Below are 7,361 nucleotides of genomic sequence, written 5' to 3'. Positions count from 1 at the left end.
TCTGCGGCACTCAAGGCCCAGCAGCTTTGCAGGTGGCCATCAGTCCATCCCATCGGTCCCCAGGCTGCATCTCCCACAGCTCACCCTGAAGAGGAACAGGGGTGCTCATCTCCCCTCAAGCCTTCGAGCAAGGCTGTGGACTGCACTCTCCTCCTGTGGAGGGAAGGGCCCCCAGCGGCGACCAGGAAACCTTTCTGGGATGGGTCGTTGGAAAACTGTCCTGCTGAACCAGTTCCAATTTGTATAAATTCTTCAATATTCATCAGGGCAGGGAGCCCATTGAGCCGGGTTGACAAGGTGAATACATTAACCGCCTGTTTGTTCCTCCAGCCTTGCTCTTCCTCCGTCACGAGGGTTCTTTCCTTGTTTTGGACAAAAAAAAAAAAGAGCAACTTCGACAGGACCTTGGAGCTTGGAGCTCCATGCTGTCTGGATCAAAGTGGGAACTGTTGTGATCCAGCCTCATGTTGCTTGAAGAGCACCCCACCAAGCCATGCCGTGGGTGTCTGGTCCCCATCACCATGTTGGTCAAGCAGCTATCAGGAAAGATCTAGCTCCAGGCTCAGCCTTGGGGTTGGTGAGTGGACGTGGCGGTCTCTTGAGGGCCCTCCTGCTCAGGAGCTGAGGTTCAGGAGACCTGGGGCCAAACCAGGCAGGCTGTGGTGTAGGGCTGGACATCAGGAGAACGTTACATTGGCAGGTGTCAAGCAGAGGAGACACCTCCCTCTGGTCTGGAGTTAGGAACTGCGTTTTCCAGGAGAAATGAGACTGAATGCTGGTTATCTTCTCAGCATTTCTGAGCGACTGGTAGAGTTGGATGGTGATGGCTTTTCCCTCCGTCTTTCTAGCAAATAACCTGTTTGTGGAAAACTGCACTTTTCTGCAGGTGGATAACTCTTGCATGTTCAGGTATTCAGTGAGTATTCAGAAAACCCCTGAGGTTTCAGCTTTTGGAAAGCAATGAAACCTTCTGATCTATTAATTGATAAAGAAAACATTTAATTTCCATGCTGCATGAGCAAAGCTTTAAAAACAGCTTTTAGCTACAAAACTGGGAAAATAAAGGGAATAAGAAAGGACAAAGTGACCAAAATATATAATTTCACCAACCTTCCCCTCCCTGAGTTTTTCACATCAGTTTGATTCCAACCAAATTCATTCTTTTTTCTTGTTACGGCAATAACCAGTTCCAAGGCTCCAGCGTTTCTCTAGCCCTGCGGTTCTCTCGGAGAACTCCTTGTGTAAGGTCTGGATCTCGTGCATCCCTCTCGGATGCGTCTCGCTTCCCTCCTATCGACTTGCGTCGGCTGCCTGAATCACACCTGGCATCTCCTGGGTGCTCAGCGCAGAGTGTGGTAGAGCCAAACCCAAACCCTTCTTGTCGATACAGTCCAGATTTTCTCCCAAACACAGCACGAGGGCTTCAGCCGTAAAACCTTTTTCAGCAGAAATCGCCTTTCGCCATGCGTTTGCGCAGTGCCTAAATAATGGGTTCAGGCGAAAATAGAAATAATTGTTGTTATTACGGCTTCTGGCTCAGGTTAAGGGGATCAGAGCAGGGCAGCAAAGCGGATTGTTGTAGTGGTGATAATGGGCACAGGAAAAACTGGGATAATTTCCACTGGAAAACCTGTGTGAGAGCAACTCCGACGAGGTGCTCTACTCCGTTGCTTTCAAGGTTATCAAAAAAATGATCACCCTCTCAGCTGCGATGTCCCATTCTGTGACATTAATGGCAGGAAAATTTAGAGCTGAAGGAATCTCTTGGCACAGTATGTAATTTGCCTGGGGAAATTAGTTTCAAAAAAGATCAGAAAGTTAAATACTATTGCTGGGCTTAAAATGAAGGCGAATAATTTTATGGGCAAAATAATATTTTTCTATGATGAATTATATAGAAGGCAAGAGTAATAAAATGTCATGCTCCAGGGTATAAAACAATCCCTGTAAAGGTCAGGAAGCACTTTTAACGTACGTGCACATCACTGAACATTAGTCCAGATGCATTTTAATTTGTTTGGATTTCGTGTCCTTGACTGGACATGCTACTCCTCTTACGTGAAGTTCCTCAAGGCCAAACACCTTCTTGGCTGGACCGGGAGAGAAACCTTCCCCGGCTCTCTCAGATTATTACTCCATTCCTTTGAGCATGAGGCTGGATTATTTTTGTTATGCGTATTTCTCCTGTCCCATCCTTGCAAGACTTGACACACTCTAAGGTCTTGGTGTCATCTCGCCCTCTGATTTGTGACTCTACGATTTTGCTGTTACAACACCGTCTCTAATTATAACAGGATTAACTTTTCAAACCAACCTGTCCGCCTTACGCGCGCTGCTCGCTTCCCACAATGCTGAATTCAACAGGTTGTTTGTCGATGTGCACAGCCATGCACATGCACTCTGCGCTCAGCTCTTAGATCATCCCAGGTCACTTGTTTTTCTGTTTTTTTAAGCCAACAGCAGATTAGGCATACGAAGAGAAACTCCCTTTTTTCCTGCTTTTCTTCCTACCCCACATCAGCTATTAAAGCTTATCCCCGCCTTGCGCTTAGCAGGGGAGTGGAGCCGGATCAGCTCCGAATCACCCAGCCTGGAGCGATCCCATCATCGTGATCCTGGAGCGGTGCTTGACAATCTCTCACACCTTGGACCTGGCCCCCGACTCCACCGTATCCAGCCTCGTTATATTAATATCTGTTCAATTAACCCGTCAGCAATCCGTTTGGCCCCTCTGCCGGGGCAGCTCTGCTCCCCGTGGCCCAAGGCCACATCTCCCTGCTTATCTGAAGGCTTCTCAGCTGCCTTCCAGGCTCTCCTGCACAAGAAGGCACTCGGTGCTCATTTGGGGCAATTTGAGAGAGAAATACACTTGTGAAATAAAAACAGGCCCAACCTTTTTTACAACGGCTTTCAGTGATGCTCGCAGCACCCTGAAATGCTTGGGTGGAATTTGCTCGTGAGCTTTGTAAAATTACCCTCTGGGAGAGAGCAAACGGGAGAAGTCAAGCTCTAGGAAAGCCAGTTTACATTACTGGAGTGTTAAAACAGGGCAGAGCTGTTATCTCAAACCCATACTACAAAAGCAGCCAAAGTCATCGTAAAATACAGGATTTTGCACAGATGAAGACTCTGCCGGAAAGAGTTTATAACTTAAAACATCACAAAACGTACCGGAGCCAGCACGAGCTCGGTTGTTGGAGCCCACGCGCGGGGAGAGCGAAGCAGTCGGCAAGAAGAGTGATGTGAGAGTCCCAGCTGCAGAGGTGACCAGCCCAGACTGACCCCCCGACACACGCAATGGCGCTTGGGTTGAGCCCCGGCTGTCAGCACCGACACCAGTTCCACAGTTGGCTCTCAAGCCCGTTTTTGCACCCCCCGTCCTGCCTCCTCCTGCGGTTGCAAGGAAGGGCCCAGGGCAGCCAACGCTGGGTGAGCGGCACCTCTAAGGGTCCAAACCCACCGCAGGGCTGCTTAAAAGCTTCTAGGAGGCATCCAGCAAAGAGGGACGCCTGGAGAGGGGATGTGAAATTCACTCACAACACAACGCTTCATTTACCCTCCTGTGGCTCCAGCAGCTGGTACAAACTTCTCCGTGGTGGAGCCCAGACACCTAATTCGGGGACTCTTTGAGGGATCTCCCAGGGCTGCTCCCTTGGTGGCTTCTCGTCCTGCCAAAGCCGGGAAACGTCCCAGCACGGTTTGGCAGCGGGTGGGCACTCTGTGGCTCTGGACATGGAGTTCAGATCCCTCCTGCCAGACATCTCGGGCTTTTCGGAGAGTTGCTGGAAAGAAGTCTCATTCTCCTCCTTCGGTCTATAAGCGGTTGCTGTCGTGACATGGCCCTGGTCTCCCCCCAGCCTTCAATCAGAGATGCTCAGAATTATCTCTGCCTCTTTCAGAGCAAAGGCAGCCCCATCTCCATCTTCCCCACCTCTCCCTGAGCAAGCAGCGACTCTCTGCGTTCCCACTCCGGCACGAGTTCCCACCACCATGTAGCTTTGGTTATGAATTATTGGGATCATTGGCTGGCTCTGCCCAAACCATCAAAAAAACCATCCCCAAACTGTCTGGCTTTGTATTTTCCTGAAGTTTAAGTCCAACTGAAACCATTAGATCATCTTTACTGTATTTTTGGATGTCACAGGTCATTGTATTTCACTCGAACGCTGAGCCCTGTAACTCGGGGTCAGATTAAAACCCCGCAGCCCTTGGGAGAGCGGAGCTGCCGTGGGCTGAGCTGGGAAGCGATGAGGTGCCAGCACGGCCCCGGCGATGCCAGGGAGGGTTTAAACACTGGAGCTTGGTGCTCCAGCCCAAAGGAAGGGGGACGATCCAGGCACCCCGGAGCCCTCTCCCTCCCTGGCTGGTGCAGGGCACCGAGTGCTCGGACCGGGTGATCTTGCAGCGCCGGGGCAAGGCAAGAAATCCTTGTGACTTCATCTACCAGCTCCCCACCCGCAGGCTGAGCCATTCCTCCCAAAACTGAATTAAAAACGCGCGGTTGAAAATGAGCTAATTTTGCTTTAAAGGCTGCAAGCCCTGGTGAGTGCGCTGCTCCCCTCGCAAATTGTCGCAGTATGCAGTTACTGTCGCTGCAAGAGAGCTGCAGCTTATTTCAAGGTTGAATTTGTCCAGCTTCTCGTCCCCGGGACATTTACATCTCTGGAAATAATCTGGGGACGTCGCAGTCTGTTATAGCGGAGCTGTCGCTTTCCTTGGTCAGATCTCTGGGCAGGAGCTTGGATTTTAAGTGTCTGCTGTCACTATATACCCTCCCTCTTTACATTCTCTGATTCAGTTAACATTAGGGAAAACATATATTTTATTTTCAAGCTTTTCTTTGCAATTGCAAGGACCAGGTACATTTTCCAACTGACGAGAGCCGAGAATCTCACGCATTTGCGCGACTGCAACCAATGACTTTAACAACTACTTGAACTAAATCACTGCCCAGAATTTATCAAAGGCTCGCGAGGCTGATGCACGCGAGGGCTGCTGACACCCGGCACAGAACATATGAGCCCTAAAGTACCTAAAATTATCTCGTGTTAGCTTTTGAAAATGTGTCTCCACCCTCCATTCAGAATGACAACTTTTGGCAACAACAAGAAAACAGAAATGACAGATGGTAACAAAATCTGGTACACAAACATGACAGTAGGCAATATAATGAACATTTCACCCGTTCGTTCATTTATGCTAATCATTGCTTTTGAGCAACCTGAATTGTTATGCCAGACAGCAGCGGATCTGAAGCACGGCGTAGCAAATCTCAAAGGGCCACCAACCTGAAACCGGAATAAAACCCCCCGCCGGACTACTTGTTGTGAATGAAATTAAAGTATCGTTAAACTACAGCCTGCTCTGACGGCCGCTGAAAAATCCCTCCGTTCCTAAAGAGCACATCGAACTCTCCTCCTGCCCTGAAATCCCTGCCCTGACAAACACCGCATCTACCAAACAGAGGTAGTCCCGGTTTCCTGCTCCCCAAAGCTTCACCAAAACTCAGATAACCCCCCAAAAAACGTGCAGGCAAAGGTGAGAATTAGTATCCTTGCAGCAAATGCATGTTGTGCTACCAAAAAGGTAGGGTTTATAGCAACAAAAGATTTCTGTTAAAAATGCTTTCCTCCCCGGCTAAGCTCTCTGGTATGAATTTAGTCCCCGCAGGACAATGTTTACTCTTTTATTTGAAGCCCACTTCTCTCATGCTGACATTCTCCGTGGAAGGTGCTATGTCACCCACAAAACTCCTTTTATTTCCTATAAAAATGGAAATCAGCCTATTTTTTTTTCCCCAACAACCTTATGTAATGAACAGTATCCTTGCTCAATTATTTTGAAGACATGCTTTTTTGCTTCTGTTTTATGCAGAAATCTGTAAGACTGAAACCATTCCTCCCCTTCCTTCCCCGACGGTTCAGTGCCTGCTCAGGCAGGGCTCTAGCGATGTTCCTGGGGTGGGGAGGACCTTAAAAACATCTCGGAGGGCAACAGCAACGCCATTTTATTCTCCTGAGGGTGTAAAAGAAGTTTTCCCACCAATAAATTGCCAGTGCTTTCAGGAAAAAAGAACCCTCAGAGCTGGCCAGGATGTCTAATTGTACAAAACTGTATATATTGGTAATTATAAATGATGATGATTTCCAGACACTGCCCTTTATAAGACCCAATTTTCATTTGCTTACAACGCTGTCAAACATTACCTCTGGTAGAGGAACCACTCTCTTCTGGGGCCAGAATTGGAGTGAAAACTTGCAAGAAAAAAAGCAAATTTCAGCCAAAACATTTCAGTTGCTTTTGAGGAGGGGAAAAAAAAAATCCCTCTATGGTCTTGGTAGGTTTCCGGTAACCACGTCTGCAAGTCTTACGCTCAGCCCCAGGAGAAGGGGCTGGAGATAATCTTTGCATCTCCCATCATCCTCGTGAAGATCCACCCAGATTTGTTTGACCTAGGGAAAACTTAGCTTCTCCTGCCTTCCGCCTTCTTTCCCTTGTTGTCTCCCTCCCCGGATGGAGGATCCCAGCTTTCGCTGTTCCTTGGGTGGAAGCCGCTCCATTTCTTTCAACATCCTTGTTGCCCATCTCTACTTCTAGCCCTTCTAGGCAAAGAAATTTATCTGTTTGGAGTCAAGGGGATCTCAACAGCATGGAGTGGTCAAAGCACAAGCCCGCTGTGGATGGAGGCATGCTGGACCAGAGCTTTCTGTTTTCCTCTCTGCTTCAGTCTCAATCATTCCTGAAAATAATGCCCCAACCAACTCCCAGCCTGGGCAATGCTGCTGCCGGAGAAACACTGAGCAGCAGGGACGGGGTCCTCCAGAGACCTCTGCGCTGCGGTGCTGGCAGTGAGAGCATGTGTGCTCTGCAGGGTGGTGTGTGTCCTGCACAGCCACCAGCGGCTCAGCCCACCCTCCGGAACAATGCTGCTCGCTTTCAGCGGTCCTGCCCTGGAAAGGAGCCTGTTTCGGGCTCCTAACGCTCCTCCTCAGCTGGTTCACACCCATGGCTGGCTCCCAGCCCATCTCCATCGATGGCAAGAAGATACCGCTTGATCTGACTTTCCCAGATCTGATCCCGCCTCAGATCAATGCCGTTTTGGAAGCATCTATCCAAGCATGCTCCAGGCAACATCTCTTTGAGACACTTCTTCCTTCCTTCCCCTTGCTTTTAACATGACCAGCCTCCTGCACAGACCGCTGATGTCCACGTAGAGCAGGACACTGACAGACCATCCGATGGCTGTGGACAGTGCTGCAGATTTGGGATGACCCCAGCAGCAGGACAACCTTGAGCTGAAGATGGGGGCTTTGGCGAGGAGCAGGGCTCAGCAGCACCAGCCAGCGGCAACACACGGTGCA

The sequence above is a fragment of the Grus americana genome, chromosome 15 (genome assembly GCF_028858705.1).
Source record: "Grus americana isolate bGruAme1 chromosome 15, bGruAme1.mat, whole genome shotgun sequence".
Lineage (NCBI taxonomy): Eukaryota > Metazoa > Chordata > Aves > Gruiformes > Gruidae > Grus > Grus americana.
Note: the sequence above shows the minus strand (reverse complement) of the source record.